Here is a 21,311-nt window from a genome sequence, read left to right as displayed (position 1 = left end):
ACAAAATGGCGGAGACGCCCGCACACGTCCCCCGCGCGCGCTGCCCATTGGCTCTCGCCGCAGCCCGGGGGCGGGGAGAGCCCCGCGGGCCCCCGCCAGCGGCTCCCACTGGCCAGAATGTCTCCCGGGGGCGGGACCCAGAGGAATCGAAGGCGCCTATTGGCGGAGGCTGTCATTCGTCAAGGCCGAAGGCGGAAACGGCCTATGGAGTCGGGGGAGGGAGAGAAAGTGGGCGCACGTGACGGCGTCTGAGCCAGTGAGCAAGCCGCCGTCTGGCGCGTGGCTTTGCGAGAGACGCCATCTTGAGATTGGGTACGTGGCGAGTCAGGCGGAGGGAAGCGTGCTTGGCCCAGGCTGCCGCCATCTTGCAAGTGGGCAGGACCCCCCCGCCTGGGCCATGAGGGCAAAGGGAGTCGCGTCGCCATCTTGGAGTCGGGCAGGAAACCCGCAGGGCTCCATGTTGCTTGTGGGCACATGGCCAAAAAGTCCGATTCAAACTGAGCGTTCACGTCTGGGTGATCGCGCGGGGAGGGAAAGGCCGCGTCGCGTCCCGGACTCGCCAGGGCTGTTTCCACAGTGGCCACAGAGACTGCGGACGCGCCATGATTCAGGGTCACCCCCGACCGTCCTTTGTTCGCCCGAAACAGCGAATCCCGACTGCGGGGATAGGGAAACTGAGTCCCGGGCCCCGCACAGTCCGCGGCCGCCAGCCTGCAGCTGGGGAAACTGAGGCCTGGACCTTGTATAGTCCGCCGCCAACGGCCTAAAGCTGGGGAAACTGAGGTCCGGGCCACACACAGTCGATGGCCTCCCCGCCTACAGCTGGGGAAACTGAGGCCCAGGCCCTGTACAGTCCCAGGCCGCCCACCTACAGCTAGGGAAACTGAGGCCCAAGCCACACACAGTCCACGGCCCCCCACTTACAGCTGGGGAAACTGAGGCCCAAGCCCCGTACAGTGCACAGCCCACCGACCTACAGCTAAGGAAACTGTGGCCTGGACCTTGTATAGTTCGAGGCTGCCACCCTACGGCTGGGGAAACAGGGCCGGGCCCAGCAGGGTCACCAGGAGGTTCCCTGCCTCACGGGCCACCATCCCAGCATCAGAAAACACCCCAAAGTATATGTTCCCGGGAGCGCTGATCGCATGAAGAGTCGGACAGAGCTGTAGGGATGCCCGTCAGGGAGGCCAGGTCAGCAGCTTGGGAGCCACCCCAGGGTGAGGGGATGACCCCAGCCCTCCACACCTGGAACCCAAACGGGGCTGTGGTTGAAAGCCTCAGACGGTGGGCATCCGGCTGGCGCAGTTCCCAGCCCGGAGTCCACGCTGCTCCCTAAATAGACTTAGTGAGATTTCGTCCATACTGAAAAGGGTTTTTCATTGGCAGCAACCTACGGAGGGAGAAGACATGACAATTCTCCTTTCCCCAAATCCAAACGAGCCCAGCGCCCTGCCCCTCCAGCGTGTTTCAGGCCGGGGCCTGGTGTGGGCCCAGGAGACTTGGAGCCCCGCCGGGCATCCGGAGCCAGAGGATTCCAGCCGGGATTAGGGGTGGCCGCCGAGCTCCGTGGCGAGGTCCTTTGGCCTGAACCAGCCGGTCAACGGAGACTCACCAAGAGCCGTCTGCAGCCCATCTGGGAGAAGCCCAGCGTGTTACTGTGGATTTGCTCCCCTGGAGACCCCCATCCTCACACCACCAGAGCAAGTCGCTGCTGTCTGTTCTTGGGGTGCCTGGGATGGGCCCCATCCTGAGCGCAGACAGGCAGGGGCCAGGGGTCTGAGTGGCAGCTGGCAGTGGTAGAGACCAGCAGGTTCCAAGCCCCGGTCTAACCCATTGGAATTGTGTTAAAACCCACTTCCGATCGTGGCCCCACCAGGGCTCCTGTCTTCCTCCAAGTATAAGCCCAAGGCCACCCTTTACCCAGCAAGGCTCACATCACCAGCCACCCGTCCAGTTCCTTTTCTTATTTTTATTTTTTTTAAGACAGTGTCTGGCCGGGCTTGGTAGCTCACACCTGTAACCCCAGCACTCTGGGAGGCCAAGGCGGGTGGATCACATCTGAGGCCGGAGTTTAAGACCAGTCTGGCCAACATGGAGAAACCTTGTCTCTACTAAAAATACAAAAATTAGCCGGCTGTGGTGGTGCATTCCTGTAACCTCTGCTACTCAGGAGGCTGAGGTAGGAGAATCGCTTGAACCCGGGAGGTGGAGGTTGCAGTGAGCCAAGATTGCGCCATTGCACCCCAGCCTGGGCAACAAGAGTGAAACTCCATCTCTAAAACACAAAAACGAAAACAAACGCTTGTCATCCCAGCACTTTGGGAGGCCGAGGCAGGCAGATCACGAGGTCAAGAGACTGAGACCATCCCGGCCAACATGGTGAAAGCCCGTTTCTACTAAAAATACAAAAATTAAGGCCGGGCACGGTGGCTCACGCCTGTAATCCCAGCGCTTTGGGAGGCTGAGGTGGGCGGATCACGAGGTCAGGAGATCGAGACCATCCTGGCTAACACAGTGAAACCCCGTCTCTACTAAAAATACAAAAAAACTAGCCGGGCGAGGTGGCGGCGCCTGTAGTCCCAGCTACTCGTGAGGCTGAGGCAGGAGAATGGCGTAAACCCGGGAGGCGGAGCTTGCAGTGAGCCGAGATCGCGCCACTGCACTCCAGCCTGGGTGACAGAGCGAGACTCTGTCTCAAAAAAAAAAAAAAAAACTTAGCCGGGGATGGTGGTTCGCGCCTGTAATCCCAGCTGCTGGGGAGACTGAGGCAGGAGAATTACTTGAACGTGGGAGGCGGAGGCTGCCGTGAGTCTAGATTATGCCACTGCACTCCAGCCTGGGCAACAGAGTGACACTCTGTCTTAAAAGACGGGTAAAAATAAAAACGAGAGTGTATGTCCCAGAATTTAGGGTCTACCTGCCTACTCCAGGATGGTCTCATGTCAAGACACTTAATGGTACCTTCAAAGACTGTTTTTCCGAATGAAGCCCTGTTCACACACGTTCCGGGGTTCCGGATGTGGACTTCTCTCTTGGGGGCTGCTCCTCAGCCCCACCCAGCACCTGAAGCTCAGAGGGAGATAGCAGGTACAAGCAGGCCTTTTGCTTTTGTAATGGCGGCCTGGTCTCAGGAACCCCCCCACCGCCCCCGCCCCACCCAGGTCACCTGAAACCAGTGTCCTTCCCGAGCTGGCCTGCCGGTAACCATGGCTGAGGGCCCAGCGATTGACAGGTCAGCCGTCACATCCAGAATGCCAGCGCGGGAAGACGCCCAGGGGCTCCCGTGGGCACCTGACTGATTCAGCGAGCCCAGGGCCCAGCCTCTGTCTTTTCTCCTCTCCTGTCTCCCATCCCAGCCCGCAGGCCAGCTGCCTCCTTCATGAATGATTCAGGGTGAGCAGCCGGGAGCAGGCTCACCTTGCCTTTGTGTGAGAATCACGTTGGTTTGCCGGTTACCATTTTGAAAATGATCCTCTGAGGCTGGCAGGAGAAACGGGGGGTGGAGTGAGGACATCTGAGGCCCTCAGAGCCACCGAATCTCAGGCAGAGGGGCTGCCGGGGCCTCAGACACCTTTCAGTTCTGATGGGGGAGGGAAGGGCCATGCCTCAGTTTACTCCTTTGTCAACATGAGTGGCAGGGCCAGGCCGGTCCCTCCTCCCCATGGGCAGTTCCATAGATTTCTTTTTTCTTTTTTTTTTTCCGGGGGGATGGAATCTCGCTCTGCTGCCCTGGCTGGAGTGCAGTGGCGCCATCTCAGCTCACTGCAACCTCTGCCTCCTGGTTTCAAGTCATTCTCCTGCCTCAGCCTCCCGAGTAGCTGGGATTACAGGCGTCCGCCACCACACCCAGCTAATTTTTGTATTTTTAGTAGAGACGGGGTTTCTCCATGTTGGCCAGGCTGGTCTCGAACTCCTGGCCGCAGGTGATCCTCCCGCCTCAGCCTTCCAAAGTGCTGGGATGACAGGCCTGCGCCCCCATGGCCAGCACCGGTTTATTACCTTAATTACAAAAGTGAGGGCTCAGGGATCCAGGGCACAGCCTCGGACCGGTCTCCTGGCGGGTATCCCAGCCTCTCCGGCCCATTTCCTGGATTTCTGTCAGACAGACCTTGGAGTGGGGGCTCAGCGAGGCCACCCCAAGCCCTGAGGGCCAGGACTCGCAGACAGGAACGTACTGCTTTTCCCTGGCCTCACTGTACTCCGTGCAGAACCACTTCCGTCCCGTGCTCTCTGCTCTGGGAACCAACTGTGGCTCAAGGCCAGTCCCACCCCTCCAAGCTGGGATAGTGGGTTGGTATAGGAAGTAGCGATCCTAAGGGGAATGGGGGCTTTATTTATTTTTTTGAGGCAGGGTCTCACGCTGCCACCCAGGCTGGAGTGCCATGGCACAATCTTGGTACCATTGCCCCAACCTCCCCAGCTCACGTGATCCTGCCGCCTCGGACTCTTGGTAGCTGGGGCTATAGGCAAGTAGTTGCACCGCGCCTGGCTCATTTTTTAAAACTTTTCTGTTGACACAGAATCTCACCATATTACCCAGGCTGGTCTCAAACTCCTGGGCTCAAGGGATCCTCCCGCCTCCGCTGCCCATAGTGCTGGGATTACAGGCGTGAGCTGCCACACCCAGCCTGAGGGCTCCTTAAACGGGCCCCTCGACCTCTTTCTCTCCCACCCCCTCCAGTCCCTGTTCATCCCCCACCCCCAAGAAGGACCCCTGCCTCTGAATTATCAGGGTCACTTCTCAAGAGTCTTCTCATCCCAGGACATCTCCCTAAGCCCGGACCTCAGGGAGACCAGCCTCTCCCCACCCCCACCCCCAGCCCTCAGGCCAACAGGAAAAGGCCACAGCCGTAATCTGCCCAGACCCACCCTTCCCCACCCCATCCGCCTCTCCCCCAGGCCTGGCACCCAGCCTTTCTGTGCTCCCCTCCCCAGCCTGACCCCCGCCCCACTCACCCCGGGGGGAGTTCAGCTAGACCTGGGCCCCTCCTTCAAGGTTTTCCTGTTTTAACCCTTTAATCCCGTGCCTAGGAAATATTTTCTTCTCCTTTTCCCAGGGAAACCCACCTCTAGCGAGGTGGAATGAGGTGCCTGAGGCCTCTAAGCCTGTAAGACGGCCCGTGGGTCTGAACTCAGGCAGGGAACTCGCTGAGAACTTCCAAAGAGGGTGCCGAGGCGTGTGGATCACTGAGGTCAGGAATTCAAGATCAGCCTGGTCAATGTGGTGAAACCCCGTCTCCCACTAAAAATACAAAAATTAGCCGGGCATGGTGGCGGGTGCCTGTAATCTCAGCTCCTCGGGAGACTGAGGCAGGAGAATCGCTTGAACCTGGGAGGCAGAGGTTGCAGTGAGCCGAGATTGTGCCACTGCACTCCAGCCTGGGTGATGGAGCGAGACTCTGAAAAAAAAGGGGGGGGGCTGGGTTATGTGCCAGCAGTGGGGGCTGTTCCTCAGGACCCCCCCCCCGGCAATTCCCCTCCTGTGCAGACACCTGGGAAAAGGGGAAACACACGTCCACACAGAAACGCGTACGTGAACATTCATCACAGTATTATTCACGGAGGCCATACGTGGAAACAGCCCAGATTCCCGTCAGTGAAAGAAAAGACCAACACGGCCCAGGCCGTCCACCGCGGAACACAACAGGCTCTGACCCCGGCCACAGCTCGATGCTCCGTGAGAGACGCCGGACGCAGAAGGTCACACAGTGTGCTCCCATTTATTTTACTTTATTTTTCTGAGAAGGAGTTTTGCTCTTGCTGCCCAGGCTGGAGTGCAGTGGCGTGATCTCAGCTCACTGCAACCCCCGCCTCCCGAGTTCGATCAGTTCTGCCTCAGCCTCCCGAGGAGCTGAGATTGCAGGCACCCACCACCACGCCTGCCTAATTTTTGTATTTTTTTTTTTTTTTTTTGAGACGGAGTCTTGCTCTGCCACCCGGGCTGGAGTGCGGTGGCGCGATCTCAGCTCACTGCAAGCTCCACCTCCTGGGTTCACGCCATTCTCCTGCCTCAGCCTCCCGAGTAGCTGGGACTACAGGCGCCCGCCACCTCGCCCGGCTAGTTTTTGTATTTTTTAGTAGAGACGGGGTTTCACTGTGTTAGCCAGGATGGTCTCAATCTCCTGACCTTGTGATCCGCCCGTCTCGGCCTCCCAAAGTGCTGGGATTACAGGCTTGAGCCACCGCGCCCGGCCTTCTCTTTTTTTTTTTTGAGACGGAGTCTTGCTTTGTCGCCCAGGCTGGAGTGCAGTGGCGCAATATGGGCTCACTGCAATCTCTGCCTCCCGGGTTCAAGCAATTCTCCTGCCTCAGCCTCCCGAGTAGCTGGGATTACAGGCATCCACCACCACGCCCGGCTAATTTTTGTATTTTTAGTAGAGACGGGGTTTCACCGTGTTAGCCAGGATGGTCTCAATCTCCTGACCTCGTGATCCGCCCGCCTCGGCCTCCCAAAGTGCTGGGATTACAGGCGTGAGCCACCACGCCTGGCCTAATTTTTGTATTTTTAGTAGAGACGGGGTTTTACCATGTTGGCTAGGCTGGTCTCGAACTCTTGACCTCAGGTGATCCGCCCACCTTGGCCTCCCAAAGTGCTGGGATGACGGGCGTGAGCCACCGCACCGGGCCCCGTGTGATCCCATTTCTATGAAATAGCCAAGCCGGGGGTGGTGGCTCACACCTGTCATCCCAGCCCTTTGGGAAGCCCAGGCAGGAGGATCACCTGTGGCCAGGAGTACAAGGCTGTAGTTAGCTGGGATCCCACCACTGCACTGTATCCCAGGCGACAGAGTGAGAGCCCATCTCAAAAAATTAAATAAAGCCAGGCCCAGTAGCTCATGCCTGTCATCCCAGCACTTTGGAGGCCCGAGACAGGCGGAAAACCTGAAAACCCGTCTCTACTAAAAATACAAAAATTAGCCAGGCGTGGTGGCGGCGCCAGTAGTCCCAGCTACTCGGGAGGCTGAGGCAGGAGACCTGCTTGAACCCGGGAGGCGGAGCTTGCAGTGAGCCGAGATGGCGCCACTGCACTCCAGCCTGCGTGACAGAGCGAGACTCTGTCTCAGAAAGAAAAAAAAGGAAAGGATGGGGCCGAGTGTGCAGTGGTTCATGCCTGTAATCCTGCCACATTGGGAGGCCGACGCAGGATTGCTTGAAGGCCAGGACTTTGAAACCACCCTGGGCAACATGGCAAAACCCCGTCTCTACAAAAGAAGTCAAAGAATTAGCTGGGCATGGTGGTGCACGCGTGTGGTCTCAGCTACTCGGGAGGCTGAGGCCGTAGGCTCACCAGCGCCCAGGAGACGGAGGCTGCAGTGAACCGAGATTTCACCACTGCACTCCAGCCTGGGCAACAGGGCAAAATCCAGTCTCTAAAACAACAAAAAAAGCAAATAAATAAGGAGGCCGGGCGCGGTGGCTCAAGCCTGTAATCCCTGCACTTTGGGAGGCCGAGACGGGCGGATCACGAGGTCAGGAGATCGAGACCATCCTGGCTAACACGGTGAAACCCCGTCTCTACTAAAAAATACAAAAAAAAAACTAGCCGGGCGAGGTGGCGGGCGCCTGTAGTCCCAGCTACTTGGGAGGCTGAGGCAGGAGAATGGCGTGAACCCGGGAGGCGGAGCTTGCAGTGAGCTAAGATCCGGCCACTGCACTCCAGCCTGGGCGACAGAGCGAGACTCTGTCTCAAAAAAAAAAAAAAAAAAAAAACAAATAAGGAACGGGGGGCAGGGGGCTTTCTGTCAACCACCCGCAGCAGCTTGTGGTTCGGAGGGAGACGCGTGGCCTGCTAGGTCCCTGCTCCTGCTGGCAATGAGCTGTGTTGGAAGCCGGGGTTGCTAACGACGGACATGAAACAGGTACGGGACAGGGTGCCGCCGGCAGCTGCAGCCAGCCCTGCAGGAAACAGCCGCAGCCAGAGAGAAAGGCAGGAAGGGCCCGGGAGGGTCAGGAAGGCCTGGCTGAGGAGGCAGAATTTGATCTGAGGGGGAAGGGCCGGCCCCTCGGGAACCAGGGCCGCAGAGGAGAAAGCCACAAAGGCAAACTCCCCGGCGTGGGGTGAACAGAGTTCCCTCGAAGATCTGTGTCTGCGCTAACCCCAGGCACCTAGAAACGGGACCTCATGTGGAAATAGGGTTTCTGCAGATGTCATTAGCCAGGATGAGATCATTAGGGTGGGTACCACAGCAGCGACAGGCAACTTCAGGAGACAAGGGAAACGTGGACACAGATGCAGAGGAGGCGGCTGTGGGGTGGCAGAGGCAGAACTGGGAGGGGAGCGGCCGCACGTCCAGCAGGGTCAGAGGCGGCCATCAGCACCAGGAGCTGCAAGAGGCCGGGAGGGTCCTTGCCTGGAGCCTCACACACCTTCACTTCAGACTTCCGGCCTCCAGAGACCAGAGTCTATTTGTGTTGTTTTAAGCCGCATGGCCTGCGTACCCGGTCCTGGCAGGTCCCGGAAGCCCGTTTATCCTGCGGGGACTGAGGCTGGCCAGGCGTGCTGGGGCCTCGCGTGATGATGAGGACGGGAGACAGACCTGGGCCGGAGCGCTGGCCCCCCTCCGCGGCCTTGCAAAATTTATTAAAAGGAAGATGTCTTGATACGGAGAGGGAACGTGAGCCGGGCTGTCAGTGATCCAGCGGCCATCTGTTCACCAGCCCGACCACGGGGTCAGCGGCCAAACGCGCAGAGCGGGGAGGGTGGGGAGGGTGGCGGGGGCGGTGGGGGCACAGAGGGGATGGCAGGCCCTGCTCCATGCTTCCCCCCTGGGAGTGGAGACCCCAGCCCTGCAGGCTGCTGCGTCCAGGGCTTGTTCTGGGGAACACTCAACACTCTGTCTCCAGCGTCCTCCAGACCTCGGCGTTTTATCCATGGCAGGTGGAAGTTCTGCTCTTTGTAAAAAAAAATAGTAAAGTCAGGCCAGGCGCGACGGCTCACGCCTGTGATCCCAGCACACTGGGCGGCCAAGGCGGGTGGATCCCCTGAGGTCAGGAGTTCGAGACCAGCCTGGCCAACCGGGCGAAACCCTGTCTCTACTACAAATAGAAAACTTAGCCAGGCGTGATGGCAGGTGCCTGTAATCCCAGCTACTCGGGAGGCTGAGGCGGGAGCATCGCTCGAGCCCGGGCGGTGGAGGTTGCAGTGAGCCAGGATCGCACTAATGCAGTCCAGCCTGGACAACAGAGTGAGATTCGGTATCAAATGAATAAATAAAAGTAAAAACACACAAATAAAAACGTGGCAGTGCCCCTGACATTCTGCTTCCCCGGAGGTCAGAACTCCGTTGTGAGGGGATGTGGGATCCGGGTAGGAAGCTAATTGTGGAGGGAACCAGGCCTAGAAGGAAGAGAGTCCCAGGCGGGCCCAGGATGAAGGAGGAGCAGACACCCGCCAGGCCGCAGCTGCCCCGGGCTTCATTACCGGGAACCCAGGACACCGAAGCCGGAGCTCCCGGAGGTGACTGCTCAGGCATCAATAGTTGATAGCAGGACAGGACACTTGATCTCAGGTCACCCACAGCCGGCTCGGGTGGCCTGGGGCTGGGCCCTGGGGCTGGGGTGGAGGCTGCATCACAGGTACCAGTTTGTTCTGGTTTTGATGGGCGTACGGGCCGTGGAGGCTCAGGTGCTTATCCAAGGAGGGCTTCGGGGCTGGGCGCCGTGGCTCCCACCTGTGATCCCAACACTTTGGCAGGATGAGGTGGGCGCATGGTTTGAGTCCAGGAGATTCAGACCAGCCTGGGTGACACAGTGAGACCCCATCTCTTTTAAAAATTAAAGACAGGGCGCGGGGGCTCACGCCTGTAATCCCAGCACTTTGGGAGGCCGAGGCGGGCGGATCACAAGGTCAGGAGATCGAGACCACGGTGAAACCCCGTCTCTACTAAAAATACAAAAAATTAGCCGGGCGCGGTTGTGGGCGCCTGTAGTCCCAGCTACTCGGGAGGCTGAGGCAGGAGAATGGCGTGAATCCGGGAGGCGGAGCTTGCAGTGAGCTGAGATCGCGCCACTGCACTCCAGCCTGGGCGACAGAGCGAGACTCCGTCTGAAAAAAATAAATAAATAAAAATAAAAAATGAACACTGCCAGGCTGGTCGCAGTGGCTTCCTCCTGTAATCCCAGCACACTGGGAGGCCAACGTGGGCAGATGGCTTGAGTCCAGTTCAGACCAACCTGAGCAACAGGGTAAAACTCTGTCTCTAAATAAACAGCAAAAGAAAGATAAAATGAAGGGCCGGGCGCGGTGGCTCAAGCCTGTAATCCCAGCACTTTGGGAGGCCGAGGCGGGCGGATCACAACGTCAGGAGATCGAGACCACAGTGAAACCCCGTCTCTACTAAAAATACAAAAAATTAGCCGGGCATCTCTAGTCCCAGCTACTCAGGAGGCTGAGGCAGGAGAATGGCGGGAACCCGGGAGGCGGAGCTTGCAGTGAGCCGAGATCGCGCCACTGCACTCCAGCCTGGGCAACAGCGTGAGACTCCGTCTCAAAAAAAAAAAAAAAAAAAGAATAAAAAAATAAAAATATAAATAATACATAAATAGCAGAAGCGGGAGGACCACTTGAGGTCAATAGTTCAAGACCAACCTGGACAACATGGTGAAACCCCGTCTCTACTAAAAATACAAAAATTAGCCAGGCGTGGTGGTTCCTGTAATGCCGGCTACTCGGGAGGCTGAGACAAGAATCCCTTGAACTAAGGAGGCAGAGGTTGCAGTGAGCTGAGATCACGCCACTGCACTCCAGCCTCGGTGACAGAGCGAGGTTCCGTCTTCCAGGAAACAAAACAAGACAAAACGTAAACTCATGTATATGTGTACATATTTATTTCGATGTATTTTATTGGGATTATATTTTCTCCTTTATTTTCTTTTTATTCTGAGTTGGCTTAGCTAGGAAACATGCTAATATTCTCTCTTTTTTTTTTTTTTTTGAGACGGCGTCTCGTCCTGTTGCCCAGGCTGGAGTACAATGGCTTGATCTCAAACTCACTGCAACCTCCGCCTCTCGGGTTCAAGTGATTCTCCTGCTTCATCCTCCTGAGTAGCTGGGATTACAGGCACACGCCGCCATGCCCAGCTAATTTTTGAATTTTTAGTAGAGATGGGGTTTCTCCATGTTGGCCGGGATGGTCTCGAACTCCTGACCTCGTGATCCACCCGCCTCGGCCTCCCAAAGTGCTGGGATTACAGGCGTGAGCCACCGCGCCCTGACAGAAACATGCTAATGTTCTAAATTCTGGTGAAAAATTACTAAGTATAATTGGAAGAAATTCACACAACCCGGGAAGAATATAAACTAAGCCTGCCCTCACATCCCTGGCCTGCCTCAGGTATGCAAGCTCTTCCAAGTTTGCTTCATTTGTCTCAGGACTTTTTTCAAAGCCTATTTCCAAGCCCCAGAATCTACAAGGATGATACAAATGTTTCTTTTTTCTTTTCTTTTCTTTTTTTTTTTTTTTTTTTTTGAGGCGGAGTCTTCACTTTGTCGCCCAGGCTGGAGTGCAGTGGCACCATCTCGGCTCACTGCAAGCTCCGCCTCCCGGGTTCGCGCCATTCTCCTGCCCCAGCCTCCCGAGTAGCTGGGACTACAGGCGCCTGCCACCGCGCCCGGCTAATTTTTTTTTTTTTTTTTTTTTGAGATGGAGTCTCGCTCTGTCGCCCAGCCCAGGCTGGAGTGCAGTGGCGCGATCTCGGCTCACTGCAAGCTCCGCCTCCTGGGTTCACGCCATTCTCCTGCCTCAGCCTCCTGAGTAGCTGGGACTACAGACGCCCACAACCGCACCCGGCTAATTTTTTGTATTTTTAGTAGAGACGGGGTTTCACCGTGTTCGCCAGGATGGTCTCGATCTCCTGACCTTGTGATCCGCCCGCCTCGGCCTCCCAAAGTGCTGGGATTACAGGCATGAGCCACCGCGCCCGGCCTAATTTTTTTTTTGTATTTTAGTAGAGACGGGGTTTCACCGTGTTAGCCAGGATGGTCTTGATATCCTGACCTTGTGATCCGCCCGCCTCGGCCTCCCGAAGCGCAGGGATTACAAGCGTGAGCCACCGCGCCCGGCCTTTTTTTTTTTTTTTTTGAGACGGAGTCTTGCTTTGTTGCCCGGCTGGAATACAGTGGCTTGATCTCGGCTCACTGCAACCTCCACCTCCTGGGTTCAAGCAATTCTTCTGCCTCAGCCTCCCAAGTAGCTGGGACTACAGGCACCCACCACCGCGCCCGGCTAAGTTTTTGTATTTTTAGTAGAGACGGGGTTTCACTAGGTTGGCCAGGATGGTCTCGATCTCCTGACCTCATGATCCGCCCGTCTCGGCCTCCCAAAGTGCTGGGGTTACAGGCTCACCAGGCCTCGCCTGAAACATGTTTCTAAAATGTTTTACAAGGTAGCAGCGTAGTGTAACTGTCACACATCTGCTACTGTTCATTTCTTAAGTGGTCCTCAAGACTTTTGTATCCATTTTTTCCCTGATATGCTTGAAAACTAATTTCACATTTCCCAGACTTGTGTAGACCAACATTTAAAAATAAGAGTCGGGGTGGGCGCGGTGGTTCACGCCTGTAATCCCAGCACTTTGGGAGGCTGAGGTGGGCGGATCACAAGGTCAGGAGCTCGAGACCATCCTGGCTAACACGGTGAAACCCCAACTCTACTGAAAATACAAAAAATCAGCCAGGCGCAGTGGCGGCACCTGTAGTCCCAGCTACTCGGGAGGCTGAGGCAGGAGAATGGCGTGAACCCGGGAGGCGGAGTTTGCAGTGAGCTTAGATCGCGCCACTGCACTCCAGCCTGGGTGACAGAGCAAGACTCCATCTCAAAAATAATAATAATAGGCCGGGCGCGGTGGCTCACACCTGTAATCCCAGCACTTTGGGAGGCTGACGCAGGCAGATCACAAGGTCAGGAGATGGAGACCATCCTGGCTAACCCGGTGAAACCCTGTCTGTACTAAAAAATACAAAAAACTAGCCAGGCGAGGTGGTGGGCGCCTGTAGTCCCAGCTGCTAGGGAGGCTGAGGCAGGAGAATGGTGTAAACCCGGGAGGCGGAGCTTGCAGTGAGCTGAGATCTGGCCACTGCACTCCAGCCTGGGTGACAGAGCGAGACTCCGTCTCAAAAAAAAAAAAAAAAAAATAATAATAATAATAATACATAGGCCAGGTACGGTGGCTCACGCCTTAATCCTAGCAGTTTGAGAGGCAAAGGCGGGCAGATCACAAGGTCAAGAGATTAAGCCCATCCTGGCCAACAGTGAAACCCCGTCTCTACTAAAAAAAGCACAAAAAATTAGCCGGGCGTGGTGGCGGGTGCCTGTAGTCCCAGCTACTTGGGAGGCTAAGGCAGGAGAATGGCATAAACCTGAGAGGCGGAGCTTGCAGTGAGCTGAGATCCGGCCACTGCACTCCACCCTGGGCAACAGAACGAGACTCCGTCTCAAACAAACAAACCAGCAAACACACACCAGCAAACACAGTAAACACATTACAGAGGCTCACGCCTGTAATCCCAGCACTTTGGGAGGCCGAGGCGGGCAGATCATGAGGTCAGGAGATCAAGACCATCCCGGCTAACTCGGTGAAACCCCGTCTCTACTAAACAAAACACAAAAAACTAGCCGGGCGAGGTGGCGGGCGCCTGTAGTCCCAGCTACTCGGGAGGCTGAGGCTGGAGAATGGCATGAACCTGGGAGGCGGAGCTTGCAGTGAGCCGAGATCGCGCCACTGCACTCCAGCCTGGGCGACAGAGTCTCAAAAAAAAAAAAGGCCACACTGAGGCCAGTGCGGTGGCTCACGCCTATAATCCCAGCACTTTGGGAGGCCGAGGCAGGCGGATCACTCGAGGTCAGGAGTTCAAGATCCGCTTGGCCAACATGGCGAAACGCTAAAAATGCAAAAATTAGTTGGGCGTGGTGGCACCTGCCTGTAATCCCAACTACTAGGGAGGCTGAGGGAGGAGAATCGCTTGAACCCAACAGGTGGAGGTTGCGGTGAGATGAGATCATGCCACTGCACTCCAGCCTGGGCAACAAGAGCAAAACTCTGTCCAAAAAAAAAAAAAATGTAGCCGGGCGTAGTGGCATACGCCTGTAGCTACTTAGGAGATTGAGGCGGGAGGCTCATTTGGGCCAGCGGGGTCCAGGCTGCAGCAAACTATGATTATGTCACTGCCCTCCATCAGAAAGAAAAGGAAGGAAGGAAGGAAGGAAGGAAAAAGGGAAAAGGAAAGGGAAAAGGAAAGGGAAAGAAAGGAAAGGAAAGAAAGAAAGAAAAGAAAGAAAGCCACAGTAATCCTCTTCCCGCCACCCCGAGCTTCTCCATCGAGCCAACAGGGTTAAATTCCCGGGCATCGGCTGGGCACGGTGGCTCACGCCTGTAATCCCAGCACTTTGGGAGGCCGAGGCAGGCGGATCACAAGGTCAGGAGTTCAAGACCAGCATGACCAACACGGTGAAACCCCTTCTCTACTAAAGAACACAAAAATTAGCTGGGCGTGGTGGCGGCGCCTGTAATCCCAGCTACTCGGGAGGCTGAGGCAGGAAAGTCGCTTGAACCTGGGAGGTGTAGGTCGCAGTGAGCCGAGATTGCACCGCTGCACTCTAGCCTGGGCGACAGACTGAGACTCTGTCTCAAAAAAAAAAAAAAAAAACCCGGGCATCTTCCTAGAGGAAAATTCTAGAATCCGTGGGGCCACCGCAGGCCCCACTGCCTTCCATCACGCCTGGTTTTATGGGCAGCTTCCTTTTTTTTGCTTGTAATAAAATAGGTCCTAACAATAAAAGCAAACATACCCAGGTGCCCATGTTTATCTCCACGGCACAGCCTCCGGGTTCTGGAATTTTCTTGGTCACTTCCAGATATTGTAGAGAATTCCGGAAGAGCACCGTGGACAGCCCAGGCGCGGCCCGGCCAAGGTTTTGGAAACACGTTTTCTTTTTTTTTTTTTTTTTTTGAGACAGAGTCTCGCTCTGTCACCCAGGCTGGAGTGCAGTGGCCGGATCTCAGCTCACTACAAGCTCTGCCTCCCAGGTTTACGCCATTCTCCTGCCTCAGCCTCCCAAATAGCTGGGACTACAGGCGCCCGCCACCTCGCCCGGCTAGTTTTTTGTATTTTTTTAGTAGAGACGGGGTTTCACCGTGTTAGCCAGGCTGGTCTCGATCTCCTGACCTCGTGATCCGCCCGTCTCGGCCTCCCAAAGTGCTGGGATTACAGGCTTGAGCCACCGTGCCCGGCCGAAACACGTTTTCTTAAATCACCGGATTCCGCCACCAACCTGCAAAGTTGATGGTTTTTTTCTCTCCGTGGAACTCTTGTCTCTGAAACCTTCCGCGGGGTTTCCTGGACCCCCAGAGACTGAACAGTTCAAAGCCTTCAGGACCCCTGCCCAGAGGCCCCCAAATCCCCTTCAGTGAGGGCTGCAGCCGGCAAGGAAGAGAGCTTGACCCTATCACCAAAGCAAATTCGGCCGGGTCCTCCAGAACCAGTGTCTCATTTTCTCCTGTTCTATCTCACAGCCAAGAATGAGGGAATGAAACAGAGAAGGAAATAGAGACGGGAGGGCTGGGCGCAGTTTCCACGGTTTCTCCAAGCAAAGCTCCTGCAGGGTTCTCTGGTTTGCAGGGAGAGGCTGGAGGCGCCTGGACGTGGGTCCTCGGGGGACCTCCGATTTCTCAGCAGGTCCAGGGTGGCCCAGGCGGGAGGAGGACCCCGCCCACATTCCTGAGATTCCTTCTCTCCTTCCCACATTGTTTGTTTGTTGACTTTAAATTGGACTCTGCCAGGAATTCCTTTTCCTCTTGGGTTTAGAGCAGGAAGGACTTAGCATATCACAGAGTCCCCGCAGCCCAGCTACCGGGTATCCCGGCCTGCTTCCATTTCCCTCCCCTGTCCTGCTTGAGGACCCCCAGGCCAGGCACCCACACCACGGGGGGCTGCGGGACCCTGAGCCTCACTCGTGCCGCCGGCCACCCAGCGTCCCCTGCATCTTTCCCGGGGACTCACACGCCGCCTCGAGGCCACTCGCTCTCTCCGGGTGGATGTCCAGGCCTCCAGCCAGGGCCCAACTCCCGCCCTTCCCTGCTTTGTCTCCAGGGTTGACGGAGGTCGAAAGACCACATTTCTGCCACTTCCAGGGCAGGCTGGGTCTTGATGGACACCGAGGTCTGGACCCAGACGGTGGCCCAGCCTGAACCCCGGACAGCCTGGAACACAGCCACACAACAGCTTCTAGGACAAAACCGTGGTGGGGGTTAAGGTCACCCTCCCAGGCCGCCTGTCTGGAGACCGGCCCCCTCTGTCCGCCGAGCCTGCACTTTGCCCTGCCGCCCCGGGTGTGGCTCACAGAGGAACAGCACGGAGGGAGAAACGGGGACGGGGACTTGTGGCCGTCGCAGCGTCTCACTGCCCCAGCCTTGCTGGACTTGTCTGTAAAGTGGCGATTCGGCTCCCGGTCTGTGGCGACTGTCTGCTGGCCCGGGGTGGACGCGACTCTCCTGTGAGCCGTTGTTTTCCTGAGACAACGCCTGGCGCGATCTCAACCCCCGTTTCCCAGGTTCAAGCGATTCTCCCGCCTCAGCCTCCCGAGTAGCTGGGACTACAGGCGCCCGCCACCACGCCCGGCTAATTTTCTGTATTTTAGTAGAGACCGAGTTTCATCATGTTGCCCAGGCTGGTCTCGACCTCCTGGGTCCAGACAGTCCGCCCACCTTGGCCTCCCAAAGTACTGGGATTACAGGCATGAGCCTCCGTGGTGTGACTTTGACCTCCTCTCGGGAGGAAAAGTGGGATTAAGTGGGGATGATGTCTGCCGGCCCTCAGCAGGACCATCTGCCAGCGTCTCCACGTTGTGGACCTGAGATTGGTCTCCGGAAGCTGGGGTCCGAGCATTGCCAGGCTCAGCCCTGAATCCTCCACCCGGGCCACTGCCTCTCAAGGCGGCCTCTCCCTGCCCTGGCCCCTCCGCCGCCCCACAGGGCAGACCTGGGTATGCAACGGCCCCATCAACCTTTGTTTCACGAACAAACAAATGCCTGAATTCAGGACCCATGTCGGAGTCAGGCTGTTTCGAACACGTCCCCTTTTTCTTTTTGTGAGATGAAGTTCCCATGACATAGAATTCCAGTGTGGGCAGCCGGGCTCAGTGGCTCACGCCTGTCATCCCAGCACTTTGGGAGGCCGAGGTGGGCGGATCACCTGAGGTCAGGAGTTCGAGACCAGCCTAGCCAACATGATGAAACCCCATCTCTACTAAAAATACAAAATTAGCCGGGCGTGGTGGCGGGTGCCTGTAATCCCAGCTACTCAGGAGGCTGAGGCAGGAGAATCGCCTGAATCCGGGAGGCAGAAGTTGCAGCGAGTCAAGATTGCACCACTGCACTCCAGCCTGGGCAACAGAGAGAGACTCAGTCTCAAAAAAAAAAAAAAAAAAAAATCCCCCACGGGCAACATAGCAAGACCCCATCTCTATTAAAAATAAAAGGCTGGGTGCGGTGGCTCACGCCTGTAATCCCAGCACTTTGGGAGGCCAAGGCGGGTGGATCACCTGAGGTCAGGAATTTGAGACTAGCCTGGCCAACATGGCAAAATTGTGTCTTTACTAAAAATACAAAAAAATTAGCCAGGCTTGGTGGTGGGTGCCCGTAATCCCAGCTACTCGGGAGGCTGAGGCAGGAGAATGGCGAGAACCCGGGAGGCGGAGCTTGCAGTGAGTCAAGATTGCACCACTGCACTCCAGCCTGGGCGACAGAGCGAGACTCCGTCTCAAAAAACGAACAAACAAAACCCAACAGCAACAAAAAAAAGAAAGAAAGAAAGAAAAAGAAATGTCCAGGACAGACAGACGAAGCCACAGAGACAGGAAGGGGTGCAAGGGTTCCCCGGGCTGGAGAGGGGACGGCGAGTGACAGACGATAGATGATGCTCCAATGACAAAGGGTGATGGGAATATCCTGGAATTAGAGGTGCAGGCGGCACAGCAGTGTGGAGGCACCAAATCCCGCTGAATTATTCACTAAAACGTTTAATCCTGTTTTCTTTTTCTTTTTCTTTTTCTTTTCTTTTTTTTTTTTTCATGATGGAATCTCTCTCTGTCACCCGGGCTGGAATGCAATGGCACGATCTCGGCTCACTGCAACGTCTGCCTCCCGGGTTCAAGCGATTCTCCTGCCTCAGCCTCCCAAGTAGCTGGGAATACAGACGTGAGCCACGGCGCCCGGCCCTGGACATTTCATGGAAATGGCATCACACACTGTGTGGCCTTTTGTGTCTGGCGTCTCTCTGAGACTGACGTCCTCAGGGTGCATCCGTCTAGTGGCCGGCGTCAGAGCCTCGCTCCCCGCTCCTCTCCAGGGCTGAGTCGAGTTCCAGCGCGTGGAGGGCTGTGCTGTGTCCGCGTGTCCATCGCTGGACACCTGGGCTGCTTCCGTCCACGCTTGGCTCTCATGAATCGTGCTGCTGTTTCTTTTTTTTATTTTATTTTTTATCTTTTTATTTTTTTTTGAGATGGAGTCTTGCTCTGTCACCCAGGCTGGAGTGCGGTGACGCGATCTCAGCTCACTGCAAGCTCCGCCTCCCGGGTTCACGCCATTCTCCTGCCTCGGCCTCCAGAGTAGCTGGGACTACAGGCACCAGCACCTCGCCTGGCTAATTTTTTGTATTTTTAGTAGAGACGGGGTTTCACCATGTTAGCCAGGATGGTCTCGATCTCCTGACCTCGTGATCCGCCCGCCTCGGCCTCCCAAAGTGCTGGGATCACAGGCGTGAGCCACCGCGCCGGCTGATGCTGCTGTTTCTGTCCACGCTGGACTCTTGTAATCCTGCTGCTGTGGACAGGGTATGCTCGTCTATTGGGAGCCGCCGTGTTTGGTTATCTGGGGTGGGCTCCTCGCCAGGGCACCCTGGGGTTAGAGGGCGCCGCCGTCTGGCTTTCCGAAGTGCTGGTCCGTGTTTTCCACGGCGGCTTCCTGCTTCCCATCCCGTCCCAGCAGCCGGCGTGGCTTCTCCTGTGGGACTAAACCCAGGGCCCAGGATTCAGACACCGGGGTGCGGCCTCAGCCTCCGCTCAGAGCTCAGGGCCCAGGGCTCAGGGCGTGTGTTCCTCCTCCGAAAACCGTGTGCCCAGGAGGAAATTGGGAAATTTCAGCAAGTTCAGGCAAATCCTCTTGGAAGCTGCTTCAGACCCGGTGGGCTGGAAAAACTGGCCTGGGATGTTTCCTGCCCCAGTTTTCTGAGTCTGGAAGTTCCTTTCCCTGAGAAGAGACGTTCCTGCAGGTCGGTGATGGTCTGTGTGTGGCCGCCCGTGGCTTCCTTGTTTGTTTGTCTCTTTGTTTGTTTTGATTCGAAGTCTCCCTCTGTCGCCCAGGCCGGAGTGCAATGGCGGGATCTCGGCTCACCGCAACCTCCGCCTCCCGGGTTCAAGCGATTCTCCTGCCTCAGCCTCCCGAGTAGCTGGAACTAAAGGCATGTGCCACCGCGCCCGGCTAAATACCCGTGTTTTTAGCAAAGACGGGGTTTTGCCATGTTGGCCGGGATGGTCTCAAACTCCTGACCTCAGGAGATCCCAAAGTGTTGGGCCTCGGCCTCCCAAAGTGCTGGGATTACAGGCATGAGCCACCATGCCCAGCCTCTATTTTACTATTTAAAATTTTTTTTTTGGCCGGGCGCGGTGGCTCAAGCCTGTAATCCCAGCACTTTGGGAGGCCGAGGCGGGTGGATCACGAGGTCAGGAGATCGAGACCATCCCTGGCTAACATGGTGAAACCCCGTCTCTACTAAAAATACAAAAAACTAGCCAGGCGAGGTAGCGGGCGTCTGTAGTCCCAGCTACCCAGAGGCTGAGGCAGGAGAATGGCGTGAACCCAGGAGGCGGAGCTTGCAGTGAGCCGAGATCGCGCCACTGCACTCCAGCCTGGATGACAGAGCGAGACTCCGTCTCAAAAAAAAAAAAAAAAAAATTTTTTTTTCTTTTGGCTGGGCACAGTGACTCACGCCTGTAATCCCAGCACTTTGAGAGGCTGAGGCAGGTGGATCACCTGAGGTCAGGAGTTCGAGACCAGTCTGGCCAACATGGCAAAACCCCAGCTCTACTAAAAATACAAAAACTAGCTGGGCCTGGTGGCGGGTGCCTGTAATCCCAGATACCCTGGAGGCTGAGGCAGGAGGATCGCTTGAACCCGGAAGGCGGAGGTTGCAGTGAGCTGAGATCACGCCGTTGCACTCTACTCTGGGTGACAGGGTGAGACTCTGTCTCAAAATAAACATTTCTTTTTTTTTTTTTTTTTTGAGACAAGGTCTTGCTCTCTTACCCAGGCTGGAGTGCAGTGGTGCAGTCATAGCTCACTGCAGCCTCGACCTCCTGGTCTCAAGTGATCCTCCCACCTCAGCCTCCTGGGCAACTGGGACGCACCACCACGCCTGAATAATTTTTGTATTTTCTTTTTTAGAGATTGGGGTCTTGCTGTGTTGCCCAAGCTGGTCTCAATCTCCTGACCTCAAGCAACCGTCCCACCTCGGCCTCCTGAACTGCTGGGATGAGAGGTGCGAGCCACTGTGCCCGGCCTGCAGCTCTGCCATTCAGAACAAGTCTGGAAGTCTGGAAGTCACCAAGGCATCCTTCAGCAGGCAAGCAGCTAAACGTCGACAATGGAACGTTATCTGGGGCTACAAGGAAAAGTGAGGAGGTGCCCTAAATGCATATTCTTTTTTTTTTTTTTTTTTTTTGAGACGGAGTCTCGCTCTGCCACCCAGGCTGGAGTGCAGTGGCCGGATCTCAGCTCACTGCAAGCTCCGCCTCCCGGGTTCACGCCATTCTCCTTCCTGCCTCAGCCTCTGGAGTAGCTGGGACTACAGGCGCCCGCCACCGCGCCCGGCTAGTTTTTTTTTTTTTTTTTTGTATTTTTTAGTAGAGACGGGGTTTCACCGTGTTAGCCAGGATGGTCTCGATCTCCTGACCTCGTGATCCGCCCATCTCGGCCTCCCAAAGTGCTGAGATTACAGGCTTGAGCCACCGCGCCCGGCCTAAATGCATATTCTTAAAAAAAATAAATATATATATGTATATAGTATATATACTATACAGAGTCTTGCTCTGTCGCCCAGGCTGGAGTGCAGTGGCGCGATCTCAGCTCACTGCAAGCTCTGCCTCCCGGGTTCACGCCATTCTCCTGCCTCAGCCTCCCGAGTAGCTGGGACCACAGGCGCCACGCCCGGCTAATTTTTGTATTTTGTTTAGTAGAGACGGGGTTTCACTGTGTTAGCCAGGATGGTCTCCATCTCCTGACATCGTGATCCGCCTGCCTTGGCCTCCCAAAGTGCTGGG

The 21,311-nt window shown here is 56.2% G+C and overlaps 1 long non-coding RNA gene across 1 annotated transcript; it reads left to right on the top strand.

Annotated features, from left to right (window-relative positions):
- The first annotated feature begins 18,455 nt into the window (after nucleotides 1-18,455).
- On the top strand, nucleotides 18,456-20,693 carry LOC123570370 (uncharacterized). Its single transcript, XR_012428149.1, has 2 exons — nucleotides 18,456-18,827; nucleotides 20,437-20,693. It is a non-coding gene; the product is annotated as an uncharacterized lncRNA (long non-coding RNA).
- The last annotated feature ends 618 nt before the right edge of the window (nucleotides 20,694-21,311 follow it).

The sequence above is a fragment of the Macaca fascicularis genome, chromosome 19 (genome assembly GCF_037993035.2).
Source record: "Macaca fascicularis isolate 582-1 chromosome 19, T2T-MFA8v1.1".
NCBI classification, from domain to species: domain Eukaryota; kingdom Metazoa; phylum Chordata; class Mammalia; order Primates; family Cercopithecidae; genus Macaca; species Macaca fascicularis.
The sequence above is the reverse complement of the archived record's forward strand: the minus strand, read 5'-3'. Positions and strand labels throughout refer to the sequence as shown.